At 37.5% G+C, this 13,991-nt stretch overlaps 1 protein-coding gene across 1 annotated transcript in view; it reads left to right on the top strand.

The window, feature by feature from the left end:
• Positions 1-239: 239 nt before the first annotated feature.
• The window catches only part of cspg5a (chondroitin sulfate proteoglycan 5a), a 59,014-nt gene continuing 45,262 nt past the window's right edge, over positions 240-13,991 (top strand). The window contains exon 1 of the mRNA XM_067448121.1: positions 240-385. The gene's annotated coding sequence lies outside the window, so the exon portion shown is untranslated. The remainder of the gene's footprint in view (positions 386-13,991) is intronic.

Here is a 13,991-nt window from a genome sequence, read left to right on the forward strand (position 1 = left end):
AAAATACAATATATTCCCATCCAGATACCACAATGTTCTCAGATGGCATTTCCAAGAGTCACTCACATAAATTTCATAGGGACCCGGAGCCGGGGAACCAGCTGTTGGCAAGTCTGAAGTCCACTAAACCAGTAGTCTTTCAATATTTATAACAATTACTCTGCGTTTCTTTTCACATGGGTTTTTTTGTGGATGTGACAGGTTGTTGATTGGTGAGCTCCAGTGCGGGTGTTGGAGGAACTCATTAAAAATGGAAGCTGTGAAAGTAGGCCAGCGGTTCACTGATGTGAAGGCAATGGGTAAAGAGAAAGGAAAGTAGTTCCCATGTTCTCCTTCGCCTATCCCATGTCATTGTCTACTCCTAGTCCATTCCCTGCATGAAGAGGTTGGTGTCTCCATTTTCCCAATTACAACTATCTATTAAAACAACATCTCATATACAAATGACTTGCACTGTTTTGAGTGAGGAATAAAGCCTACTTGATTGAGTGCTTTCAGACAACAGGAGAATAATCACTGCATTATTTATCTCTGCTAAAAGTTATCCAAATATTGAAGCCAGTTTCTTCTGTTTTTGAAGCTGAGGAATTAAGTTTAGTTCTGTGTCTGCCAAATGTCTAGCCTAGAAATCTAGCGGCAACAAATCTAATCTGCCCGCGAGTGTCGTCTAGCAACTCTCAATACCCTTCTGAGCTATATTTGCCAAACTCTTGCCCGGCCAATCACATCGTGTATAGAGTCGGTGGGCGGGGCCATAATGACGACGGCCGAGTTGCGTTTGCGTGCTTCTAGTAAACACAGAAACTGGCGAACGCCGGCGGTCTTTCAAATCAGCTTTGACCGCGACTCTGAAAGACTTGGAGTTAAGCTTTTCTCTGAGAAAACAACAAAGAACGGCACTGAAGTCATTATTAAAAAGGGTAGATGTGTTCGGAGTTTTGCCGACCGGATACAGCGAATGTTTAATCTATCAACAAGCTCTGTTTCACCTTCATTGCTCTGGTTGGTTGTAGCGCTATCCTATCGCGTGCAGAGGGAGTTTGAAAGACAACCGTTCATCCCGCCCCTTGGATTGAGCCCTGTCTATGGTGAGTTCCCAGACCAAATATCTTGATGTGGGTCTGGCTTGTCAGGCTACCAAATTTCATCTTTTCTTGTAAAAATTCCCTCACTACTTACCATTTCTTTTTTATGTCAACAAATTTACTCTGTTCAATCTTTGTAATGCTGAATCTCTCATTTTTTGCCAAGACAGAAATGTTCCTGGATCAACATATTTTGTTCAAAAATGTAGTCCTATCCAGTGTTGGGTGTAATTAGTTACTAAGTAATAAGTTACTGTAATTTAATTACTTTTCCCATGAAAAAGTAAAGTAAGGGATTACTCTTATTTTTTCTGTAATTTAATTACAGTTACTTCTGATGTAATTGAACTAAATACTAAATCTAATTATACAAAATTCAATAGTGGACTTAACATCAACATTTAAAGGCTAACTTTAAAATGCATATTTTTATGTATCCTTCTCACATTTGTAAAACTTTGGTCAGTTAATAAGAGTATTTTTTTGTAGTTTTATATTATGTATTTGAATGAATTAAGAGCCGTTTCATGTCTGACCTTGAATTCCTTAACTCAAGGGGTGATTTAGAAAGTAATTAAAAAGTAATAAGTAATTAAATACTTTTTGGCGAGAGTAATTTGTACAGTAATCTAATTACACTATTGAAGATGTAATTAGTAACTAGTAATTAATTACTTTTTTAGAGTAACTTACCCAACACTTGTCCTATCACTACTCATAAACCTATCCGTTACCATAACTTGTCCTTAAAATCAGAGTGAAATGATAATAATAACTGATGTAGAAGCACCTAAACCTGGTTGTAAGCCCAAACTTGACATAAACTGTAAACTTGTCCCTCAAATCTGATTATAATGTTGTTCCAGGAAGGATCAACAAAGATGTTGATTCAGGAAAATGTTGTACTTGGTGTAAGCACGTTCACCATGCAAAGCTGTTGGAAATTCAAGCATGTCTTTGCGTCATGTCTGTAAGTCTGTATAAAGAAAGAGTCCTTCATTTCCTGGCTCTTCCAAGCTTTATAATACAATGAATGGCTTTTTCTGTTTTAAGTCCATAAAAGTGCATCTATCCTTCATAAAGTGCTCCACACATTAGATTTAAACTACGATTTAAATCGAATGTGTTTTTTTCCCTCTCAGTTGGTCATAACAAAAGTGGAAGACATGCTACTTGCTCAGATGACATTTTGCATATTTTGGTCATAATTCCAAGACGTAGAATCTGTTATTCCGAAGAACAGTATCCACACCGGTGTGATGAATGAATGATAGCCATACATACTCCTCAAAACATTAGATTCATTCGCGCTGAAGAGCCATACCAATGCACAACCCACGTAAAAACGATTATTCCGCAAATAACTGCAATTGCAGGTTTCAAACAGAGATGGCAACAAAGAGGCAAATCTTACAGATTGCAGCTTTAAATGGTATACTTGTTCATTTTTCTCCACCGGCACCTGGTAGCTTTTTCAAATATTTTGTTGTATAAATATCTGAACAAAAAGAATGAAAGAAAGAACAGAGCCTCTGCTTTTAAACAGACAAACAAAAACGTTTTATTCTAGCTTAATGCATTCTTTTTTTATCAACACTTGAATCTGGGTAAGTTCCAACACCCCAACAAAAGCAACATTTTAAGCAAAAATCTGAGAAAATCACATTTTTGTCAAAGACTATGTCTGGATTGGATTCAGGACGATGATCAAAACAGTAGATTGAATGTATCAACAGCCCCAAAGCTTGCACAGTCCTATAGCTCGCACCTGGGTCGACATTTCATTCAGTCAGGCCGTTTTGATTAATATGCTGTTTAATGTTGATGATCGTGTTATTTCAGCTTTTTAGTCATCTGTTATTTGATCTGGATATTCTGTACTCTTGCAGAAGATGTCGTAGACAGACACGTTTTAACTTGAACAGAGTTTACTGTCAAGTACCTGACCGTGAAAAAGACGCAAGATGGTTAAAGACATCAGTTTAGGGCGTATTTACATAGAAAAACAATGGGAAAGCAATGCAGTGTAATGCAAGAAAAACATGTTGTTTGTAAATGGCTCCTAAGAATTGTTATAGTTTCCATAAATTTGCCAGCAAACATGTTGATTTCTTTGCAAGAAACATTCTGATGGAGGGACTAATGGATTTGCCCCAGTAAAAAGAAATATGAACAAGACAGTGTTTAATCTTATGGACTTTTCTGTGGACTTGTAGTCTTATTATTCTGACTAATGCCATCATATTAAATCTCAATTGTTCATTATTACAATAATGTGAACACTGGGAAACATGCTAAAAGCTCTAAGCTGCCGTTTCGATTTACATTTGCTTCCAAATGGATTAAGGAAGTGCCGTTAGCAAGCTTTTTGTTTTTGATTTATACTTAAAGCTACACTGTGTAACTTTTTTTAGTTCATTCTTAGCAAAAAACACGTAGTTCTTTCTAAAAATATATGTGCTCATTAATGTATATTTACTTCTTTCAAGTTATAAAGTATTCTCGTAAGTTTATAATATGGCATTGAAAATACATACGGGTGAAGGGTTTGAATGCTGGTCGCCATGTAGGCCCCTCCATCTTGAAAGTACATTAGCCAAAGAGGGACATACCCATAAATTCAAGCTTCGCCTTTCACGTTTTAACACTTGGTGGCACCGTGTCGAATGTGAAGAGGGGGATTGCCATATTAATCTTGGACTAAATCGGCCACCGTAGGAGTTAAAACGAAATCAGAATTGAGAGGAACAGAAACTAATATTCCCTGGATGGTCATATACCTTTTCACCGCTAGATGGGGGAAAATATCACACAGTGTAGCTTTAATAAATGGAAAAGAAAGCTGGAAACAATTGCCAGAGCAGACCAAACATTAATGAACACGTGAAGTGAACTTATTTGACCATCCTCATTTTCGGACTATTATAACCTGCATATAGCAAGGCTGAATGCCCTTTAACCGAACAAAGAGTGACAAACATGCCATTGTGCTTTGATTGTCCCATTACCTTCATTCCCTTTGTTTCCAATTATCTGAACCCTTCATTAGAAGCTTTAGTGTGTTACATAACAATGGACTTCATTGTTTTCTGTCATTTTGTGACTTGGTGAGAGTTAATATAGGCAACTGTTTAGCTGTGTGGGCCATTGGCAACCAGACTGCACCGCGCAGGACTAAAAGATCTGTTTAATTTGTTTTGTGGTATTTGTATATGGAAAAACGCGGTTTAATGTACATACATGCTGTTGCCGTTTTGCAGCAATTAAACCTCGTTTTGCACTTCCCGTATTCGTCCTTAACATTTTGGCAACTAGTAACAGAACGCAGCACTGCTCAACACTAGGACTGTTGAAACTGGACTGCAATATTCCTACAGTCCAATATTGAGATTCCACTCTCCAGTGTTCTGCCAAGTGTCTATTCAGTAAATCGTCTGTGTACCATGCGCCACGATTAGCTTGCAGTGTGTATGTTCTATTCCTACTCAGGTGTCCTTATTTGTTCTAAAGTCTGCGGTAGGAGCGTCATAACTGTCTCTTTCTCTCGCAGTCTCCCTTATATTTGATGTCCATTCTGAATGTCACCTCTCCTGCCAGCATCTTTGGTTTGATGCCACAGCTAAAGCACACTTGGCCTGTATCAGCCAGTTCTCATTGCCTTTGAGTCTAACATCTGGATCTGACAGGCTTCTGATTGGTTGTTATGATTCATATGAACCATATGTTGTCCTTGCTGGTCTGTCATCATCTGTTCGCTTCAAGCTATTCCCAGAAGGAATTTGTTTCTTGACTGGAGAATTATACCATCACAATTACATTTCGTCATTTACTGAAATATATGCAGTTTATTTAAACGCTTTGTTCACATTGAGCTCAGTTCTGATTTAGATTTTCAAATTTGACTGTTTGCATCTCATTTAGCAGGTGTGATCAATATCTGATATATTTATATTTGACTCCAAGAGGCTTTCGTCCACATTCCACAGCAGTCGAGAGTGACTGTCAGTATGGCATGAGAGGATGGAAATCTGAAATGTTATTAAAATCTGAAAATTCTATTGCATTATAACATTTTACACAGTGATGCATGTAAAACCATCCTTTTGCAAAGCAATTTTTTTCTACTTGTTTTTACAGTTTCAAATTATATCATTAAAGAGAACAAAAAAAAACATTTAGGCATTTGAACAGCTGTAGATATTAATCTGAAAGGACTAATGAGGTTGAAATATTTCCAACAATCTGATTTTAATTGGAAATGTTTTTTTTTATAAAAAAGGGACTAAGCAAAATGGTGGCAACCATATTAATATAGGGTGTTCCTGTGGTTTGAATGGTCACACACACACACACACACACACACACACACACACACACACACACACACACACACACACACACACACACACACACACACACACGTCTGGTTCACTATCTTTGTGGGGACTCTCCATAGACGTATGGATTTTACACAGTACAAACTGTACATTCTATCCCCCTACACTGCCCCTGCCTCTAAACCTACCCATCACAGGAAACATTCTGCATTTTTACTTTCTCACATAAACTCATCCTGTATGATTCATAAGCATTTTGAAAAGTGGGGACCGCTGGCTGTTTCCCACAATGTAGGTGATCTCAGGTTTTATCTTATGGGGACATTTGGTCCCCAAAATGTAATATAAACAAGGACGGATGGACGGACACGCACGCGCACGCACACGCACACACGCACGCGCACACACACACACACACACACACACACACACACACACACACACACACGTGGTCAAAATTATTGTCTGATCAAAGATGGCTGTAGATATAAATCTGCTTTGTTTATGCTTTTAAGGGGTACTTCAGCGCTGGGAAGATTAATCTGTATTTAAACTGGGTCATCAATGTAGTAGAAAAGTGAAATTTGGTGCCTTCTAGACTGAGAAAAGACAGAAAATTTATTTTTGTGTCATGGGGATGAAAGACTACAATTCCCAGAATGCTTCTCTGCCCTGTGAGGCCGTTCCCAAAGCCAAAGCTACTGGATTACTGTGACTGAGTTGGAGAAGACACTACAGTTAAAAACTGAACGTGTCTGTTCAATATAATGAGTGAGTCACCGCGCGAGTATCGCAGCACTGTGCACTAACTGCAGTAGTCAGATAAATGAGCTGATGAGCTCTCGTGATGAGAGCTGAGGTAATCGCGACTATACACTCGCGGCATACATTCACAACGCGAGTTCAGTCTGGCCTGTTTCAGTTCATGCCTTTGCAAGCTTAACTTTCATAGAAATTAATTTGAGAAGTTTAAAGACTTACATTACTCACCATAGCTCTGTTTAAAATGAGTGCCTGTAGCTGAGCTGAGCTTTGAGTGTGATCTCCATCCCCCATGCGTGGGTTCAAAACATGCGGAAATGGCTCTATCTGCTGGCTGTAGTCTTAAGCCTTTGGCCAAACATTCCTCCTATGATGCAAATATCGTCAATTTGCATCATAGGAGGAATTTTTCCAGAAATAAAATGCATAAATCTCTTGTCTCAGGGGGATATGAGGGGGGAAAGCACAATCATTTGAATATACTCCACTGATACAAAGCCATATGCTAATCGCTGAAGTAACCCTTTAATATTAAATTATTTAAAAAATAATTCATCAACCCCACTCCTAATATTTCACTGAAGTAAAATATTTGAAAATAGGGGGGAAATCACAATATGAAATGTTTTTCTCTAAAACACGTTTGCAACAATTATTGGTACCCCTTGAATGTAAGTTTATGAGTCAAATATCTGTGAAGTACCATATATACCCATTATTATTTATATTTGTCAATCTAGGGTGACTAGGAACATTACAATTTTCTAGCTATGACTTCTTGTTTCACAGGAGTATACATATGAGAAACAAAAATTCCTTGAATCTTTCGCCACAATGAGTTACACCAAAGAAAATAGTTCTGAAGTGCAGCAAAAGATTGTAGATTCACAGAATAGAAAATGTAAGAAAATGGCTAAAGCATTGAAAACCCCTATGTCCACCATCAGGGCAAAAGTTAAGAAGTTACAAACAACTTAAGATGTTACGGCTCTGCCTGGAAGGGGACGTGTCTGTATCGTCCTAATGCACTGTGAGAAGGAGAGTTGGAGTGGCCAGAGACTCTCCAAGGATCACAGCTGGAGAATTGCAGAGATTAGTTGAATCAACAACAAAAAAATCAAACAACCATATGTTGTTTGGGAGGGTTTTAAGAAAAATCCTTCTTGCTCATCAAAAAACAAACTCCAGCATATTCAGTTGTCAGACTGAAACTTCAAAAGGGACCTGGTTAAATGGTCAGATGAAACAAACAAAAAAAGACCTTTTTGGAAGCAAACCAACAAGATGGGTGTAAAAAGTACACCATACCCATGGTTAAATATACTGCTGGATCTTAAATGTTGTATAGGCCTATGTTTTTTTCGGGAGGTCCTGGACATCTTGTTCAGATATGGATTCTAACAAATACCAACAAATTAAATTAGATAAAAACCGTAACTGCTTCTGCTATAAATCTTATAATGGGCCGTGGTTGGATCTTCCTTCAGGACAATGATCCAAAACAAACATCAAAATCAACACAAATATGTGTCACTGAGCACAAAATGAGCTTCTGCCATGGCCCAGTTCCCTGGCCTGAACCCTAAAGAAAATGAGAGGGGTGAACTGAAGAGAAGCATCAACATGGAGGTGGGAATCTGAAGGATCTGGAGAGATTCTTTATGAAGGAATGGTCTCTGATCTCTCAGGCGTTCTCCAAACTCAGCTGTTATTGGCAAAAGGTTGAAAAAGTATTTAATTATGGCCAATGTATTTTGGAGAAGAAGAAAGGGGGGGGGGGGGGGGGGGGGGGGGCTTGATGAGCATACGAGACTTCTTTCAAAAACAATACTGACCCCCAAAATAATGCTGTGCAGGACACTTGAACCACAGGAACTACATAAATGAAATGAAGTGATATCGTTGATCATCATGCTAATCCACACTGCTGTGTTTTAATGCTCGTCAATAAAAACATGGAACCACCGATCATGTTCCTGTAATCTGTTAATATGGCTTTAATATGTCACCACTCGCACAAGTCAACATGACATGAGTGTGTGTGAGATATAAACACTCCGCTGTATAGCAATGGAGCACAGCCGAGAGAGACGGAGCATTCAGGGAGCACAGACGGGGGGATGGGCCACTGCTAATGGTGGGGAGGGGGGCTGCACAAACAGTTTAGTTCTGCTCTGGTTGGCAGCACATAAGCCTGTATGATCCAAACTCCAGCCTGTCCAGAGCCAGGAATAGCAGCAGTGCGCTAATGACACTTGAATAAAGGGAAATAAAAACGCTGAAGTAGTTGTAGGAGAAAAAGGAGGAGGGGCTTAGCTCTGGCCATGTGGGAATTGGATTATAATATATTTTGCATATAGCCTATACTACAAATTAGTAGTGCTTGAGTTGATTGTCTGAGTAGGTACTACATTTAATTTACCTTGTGACCACCAAAAACCCAATGAAATGTATTCTGAATGAAATTCAGACGTTCTACATCCTGTTGTTACTGTCACGTGACCTACCAGGGCCAGTTTTGCTTCACTGTCATTTATAAATCCCCACCTTTGGCCTTACAGGATGGTAAAGTGTCCATCAAATGTATACTTCAGAATCTGGGCGATAGTTGTTCATCCGGGGACTTTTTCCATACTATATAGAGTGGGGCAGGTATGATGTAGGCCAATGGGCAGCATCGCACTGGTTCCCTCGTCAAAAACTCAATAGGATTATCACAAAAAACAATGTACTTAGATGTTTTATCTATCAAGATAATTATCATAGATGAACACAACTGAATTCTGAAGCCAATGCAGTCGTCAGAAGTAGGCTAAAAACGGACTACAACATGTCCTGCGATTTCAACGTCACCCTCACTAAGCTTCAGACAACTCTTCCAGTCTTTATCTAAAATCATTTTCCCAGAACATATATGAGAATAATGAGGCTGTAAAAGCTGACTGAGCTTACCTTCTCATTTCGATGACATCTCCCCGACAGCCTTTGTAGTCCCATTTAGCCCTTTGTTAGTAACCACCTTTTTCAAAAGACATAAACGCCTTAAAAAAATCAAGAGTAGGGTAATACTGGTCGATTTTATGTCATAGAATAAATGTGAAAGTGTCTTGGACTTGTGTTCACCACAAATATTATTTCAGCCATTTAAATAAAATCCCATTCAATAATCCCATTGACTCTGGGACGATGGAACCGGAAGTGCTAAAATGCTAACTCTTGCTAAAGAGCTTTTGCATTTTGCCCTACAAAGTGATGTCATACCTACACAACTCTATCCACAAGTTTCCCCCCATGAAGACTTGCGTCAAAATGTGTGAAGTAAACAAGTAGGATGTGACACTTATGACATTGACATTTAATAACTGACAGTCATTCAAGCTATCCAAATGTGCTAACTATGTGGGAAGACAACCTCAACAGATGTTTGGGTGGTGTTTTTAAGTTCTTCAGCCATATTCTTTTTGCTTAATCGTTTCTTGGGAGGCAATAGAAGCTGCACCATCGTTGGCAGGAACAGATTTTTTGGCTTATGTTTAAAACACTTTGACACACGTTTACGCCAATGAATTTAGTTTAGTCTGGTTATATGTACAACCGTGAACTAGACATGTTGTCCCTGAGCTCTTCAATGACGTCACTCTTAAAGGTCCCATTCTTCGCGTGTTTTCGAAGCTTTTATTATGTTTACAGTGTGCAATATAACATGAGTTAGTCAACAAACGGTTCTAGTGACGTCATTACATCCCTGCACTTCCTGCTGTAGTCCAAACCGGCCATTCGCTGTAGGCTTTGAAAGGGAACTTCTGTTAAATAAAATATCTCGCTTGGCATTGAACTTTGAGCTTTATAATTTTAAAGGTATTATTTATGCTCTAAGAGAAACATTACACACTAACTAAAGTTTGAAAGATGGAATCGCGAAGAACGGGACCTTTAAAGGTTTGCGACTTTACACAGTAAACAATGCCGATTACGATTCTGTAATTCCGATAAACACTTAGCCTCTTCACTAACTAACACACAAAATGCCATTGGTACACAACTTCCGCCACCTCTCCGGAAGTTGTACCCACGTTCTTTTTTTTACAGTAGCACCCCCTGGAAAAAGGTGAATAGTAGGGAAGTACTGAAATTCAGACAGTGCAAGCAAAATGAGATCAGGGCTGCGTCCGAAACCTGGAAAATGCTGCCTTCGGAGGACACATTTGAAGGCAGGAAGGCATCAAGCTGCGTCTGAATCTAATATTTGCTTCACTTCCTGTCTCCTGAGAGACCTTCACCTGATCGATTTTTGAAGGCAGCGTACATATTTTCTTAGCTGCCTTTGATATCCCACAATCCTGTGCTGCGCTGACAGATGAGCTGGGAAAAAAAGATGGCGTCCAGAAGTTGCGTTTGCGGGTCAGTTTGTGTGTAAGTGTACGATTTTTACCAACATATTACACTTCTGATGTCATTTCTAGCAAGAAATCACTACTGTAGTAATTAAATATGTGTTTAGTTCTCACCAAAGCTCTCTCTATTTTGCTGTAGATCATTTAACTGATACACTGCCTTAGAAGTCTGATGGGACCTTGATACTGCGGCTCCACCTCATGATCACTACGTGCAAGATGTCAACAACCATTCTGGGAAATGTTGCCTTTATTTTTCTACAGTTTCTGAATGGAGACATGCCGTCCATCTTTTTTACAGTCTATCGGCTGAAAAGAAGTTAGTTTTTTTCTTTTCTTTTGCATTTTTTCCCCCAACAAAATAGGAAGCTTGCAAGAGCTGAAAGATGTATAAGTATACACTCATTCAAGGTTATATTTAGGAAATATTTACATGTGTATATAGACGCAATCGATCAAAAAGAGAGCTGTAAGATTTTTAAATGTTTTTAAATAAGTCTCTTCTGCTCACCAAGGCTGCATTTGTTATATATCATTTTAAAAAAAGAAGAACTTAAAGAAATTAATACATTTATTTAGCAACGATGCATTAAATTGACCAAGTGACAATATAGCTTTATATTTCAGATAAATGCTGTTTTTAACTTTTTATTCATTAAATAATCCTAAAATAAGTGTACACAACTGTTTTCAACTGATAATGATAATAAATATTTCTTGAGCAGCAAATCGGCATATTAGAATGATTTCTGAAGGATCATGCAACTCTAAAGACTGGAGCGATGATGCTGAAAATCCAGCTTTGCATTACAGAAATAAATAGCATTTTAAAATTTGTTAAAATATAAAAAAGTTTTTAATTGTAAAACTGTTTCACAAAAATGATGTTTTTGCTGTAGTTTGCTGTATTTAAATGCACCCTCGGTGAGCAGAAGAGACTTTCTAAAAAAACATTTTTAAAAATGTTACTGTTCTCAACACATACATAAGTGTGTGTATGTATATGTATATATATATATGTATGTATGTATATATATATATATATATATATATATATATATATATATATATATATATATATATATATATATATATATATATATATATATATATATATATATATATATATATATATATACATACACACACAAAGGTACACAGATATTATGTAAACACTTTTATTTTGGATGCAGTTTATTAATTTGACAGCACTAGTTTTTTTAGAACTCAGTATTTTAGATGGATCCATCAGTTCTTGGGAGATAACTGTACTTTGGGTAACTGTTTTTGTTATTTTGGGGATTAAATATGTTCCATATCTTGTTCCTTTTTAATTAAACCAACGGAGCTAACGCCATCAAAACAACACTATAATGCTTAAGAGATGAAAGGATTATGATGCATCTTTAACCTAAATATTTTTTCTTGACTGCCTATATTGGTATTGTGACATTATTATTTTTGTAGGTAATCTGCTTGGGCCTTACACACTAGGAATTAATACAACGTTTTATTTACTGCTTGTCCATCTGATGAAATTTTGCTTGTAAATCAACTATAATTTTTGACAAAAGAAAGTGTGCCGCTGATACTCCATGTGTAAAAGCGTCTGTGTTTGTACAAAGAGCAAATATATTTAATGCATGCATTTATGATTGATTGTCTGTTGCAAAACTATTCAACATACCACAACATTGTTTTAAAGTTTAACTTTGGCACCACAATTCAGAGAAGCTCTAGAGCAGGATGTTATAATGCAGGGTTAAAAGTGGCCTTTAGCGTGGGTGAAAAAGACCTTAAAGGTGTTATAGATTGCATTGGTACAATATTTTAAATTGTTCTCTGATATCTATAGAAGGTATGTGGCTTCGGTAAAGGCAAACATTCTCCAGATATGATTTTACATGTCCCTTTACAACTCTAGGATTTGTCCTTAGCATTTTTTTGTTTTTGCCTTATTTGGAAGGGTCATGATGATTAATAATGCTGAGCTCTGCTCTGATTGGCTGTTTTACAGCAAGGCTCAGTTCAGCAGCAATTCAAGGCTCAATTCTGCAAACACAGTCGCAAATAGTCGAGAGATTTAAGCAGAAAATCTCAAATGTAGATTGCTTAAATGCAGCTTACTTGTTTATTGGAGTTTTCAGAGTTTGCGTGCGCATGGTTGCCAGATTGCAAATTTTAACCGCAAGCATAAATACCGAAACTTATTTTATGTCATCTTTTCATTAACTAAATGAATACTTGTCAGAGCAGCAAACTAGCAATTCATTAAATTGGTGCTATATGAACTATGAATTAATTCAGTGCTGTTATACATAAACATAAACCGTTCTGTTCTGTGGGAAGGGTATGAAAAGTGCTCACATCCGCTGCACAGTCTGGATCATAATATTTATATCCATCCACGATTTGCCATTTTCGCTGTTGTCCTCGCTTGCTTGCTTCTCAAGAACTGCAGACTTCTGATAAATCGGCTTTGCAGGTCTATGTTAATACTGCCTGGCCTTGAACATGGGCTGGTATATGCAAATTTTGGGGGCATAAATATTAATAAACCCGACTGTTATGTCACAGTCCGTGTTATGTTGGGATTCAATTCAGTGGTCTTTTGAAAGCACAAGATTTACATATGAAGGAGGAAACAATGGTGTTAGTCTCGTGGTATATCAGTTTTATGTACAGAACGCTATTCAACTATGCCGAGGGTAAATAAAGGTTTCCACTCTATGGCACTTTTAAGGGTTAGGTGTAGTTTAAAAAAAATCCTGCTTACTATTTTTTTGAGGACATGTTTGTTTGTGTAGTGGTTAGAGCTTACAACAAGTCCAAGGACAAAGTGAACCACCTGATCTATTTGTGTATTCTTGTGTTGTCGTGTGTTTTCCCAGTGGGGTGTTTTAGCTTTGAAAGAGGAAAAGGCCTAGAAGGCGTAGTGCCGGCAGTGCTCATCCAGGGGCCTTGTCTTTACTGATTTTACACTTTAGCCAGTCAATAATGGATCATCATTTACAAATGTTAAAAATACAGAATGTAATCCTAAATAAATGTTTACACCAACATTCAAATTTTCTTAAAACTATATTTAAAGCAATATTGCATTTGAATAAAGTTTAACAGAAACATCTCATAGTGCACTGCCCTTAGCCTTTCACAAAGATGGATAATCATTATTATTCATTTTTAATAGGCATTCCCGCTGTGACTCTATTTTTAAACCTAACCTTATTAATAATACTCATTTCTCATGAGTGCATTAAAAGAAACCTATACTGCATTCATTCATAACCAGATAAATGTGCATGTTCAGCAGGGAAAACGTGCAGTTTTACCTCTGGCAAGTTTGTTTAAAATTTTGGGAACATTTTTCATTTAAGAAATTAACTTTTAAGACTGCGTTAAATGGATTTTAA

This window comes from Pseudorasbora parva, chromosome 7 (assembly GCF_024679245.1).
Source record: "Pseudorasbora parva isolate DD20220531a chromosome 7, ASM2467924v1, whole genome shotgun sequence".
Classification (NCBI taxonomy): Eukaryota; Metazoa; Chordata; class Actinopteri; order Cypriniformes; family Gobionidae; genus Pseudorasbora; species Pseudorasbora parva.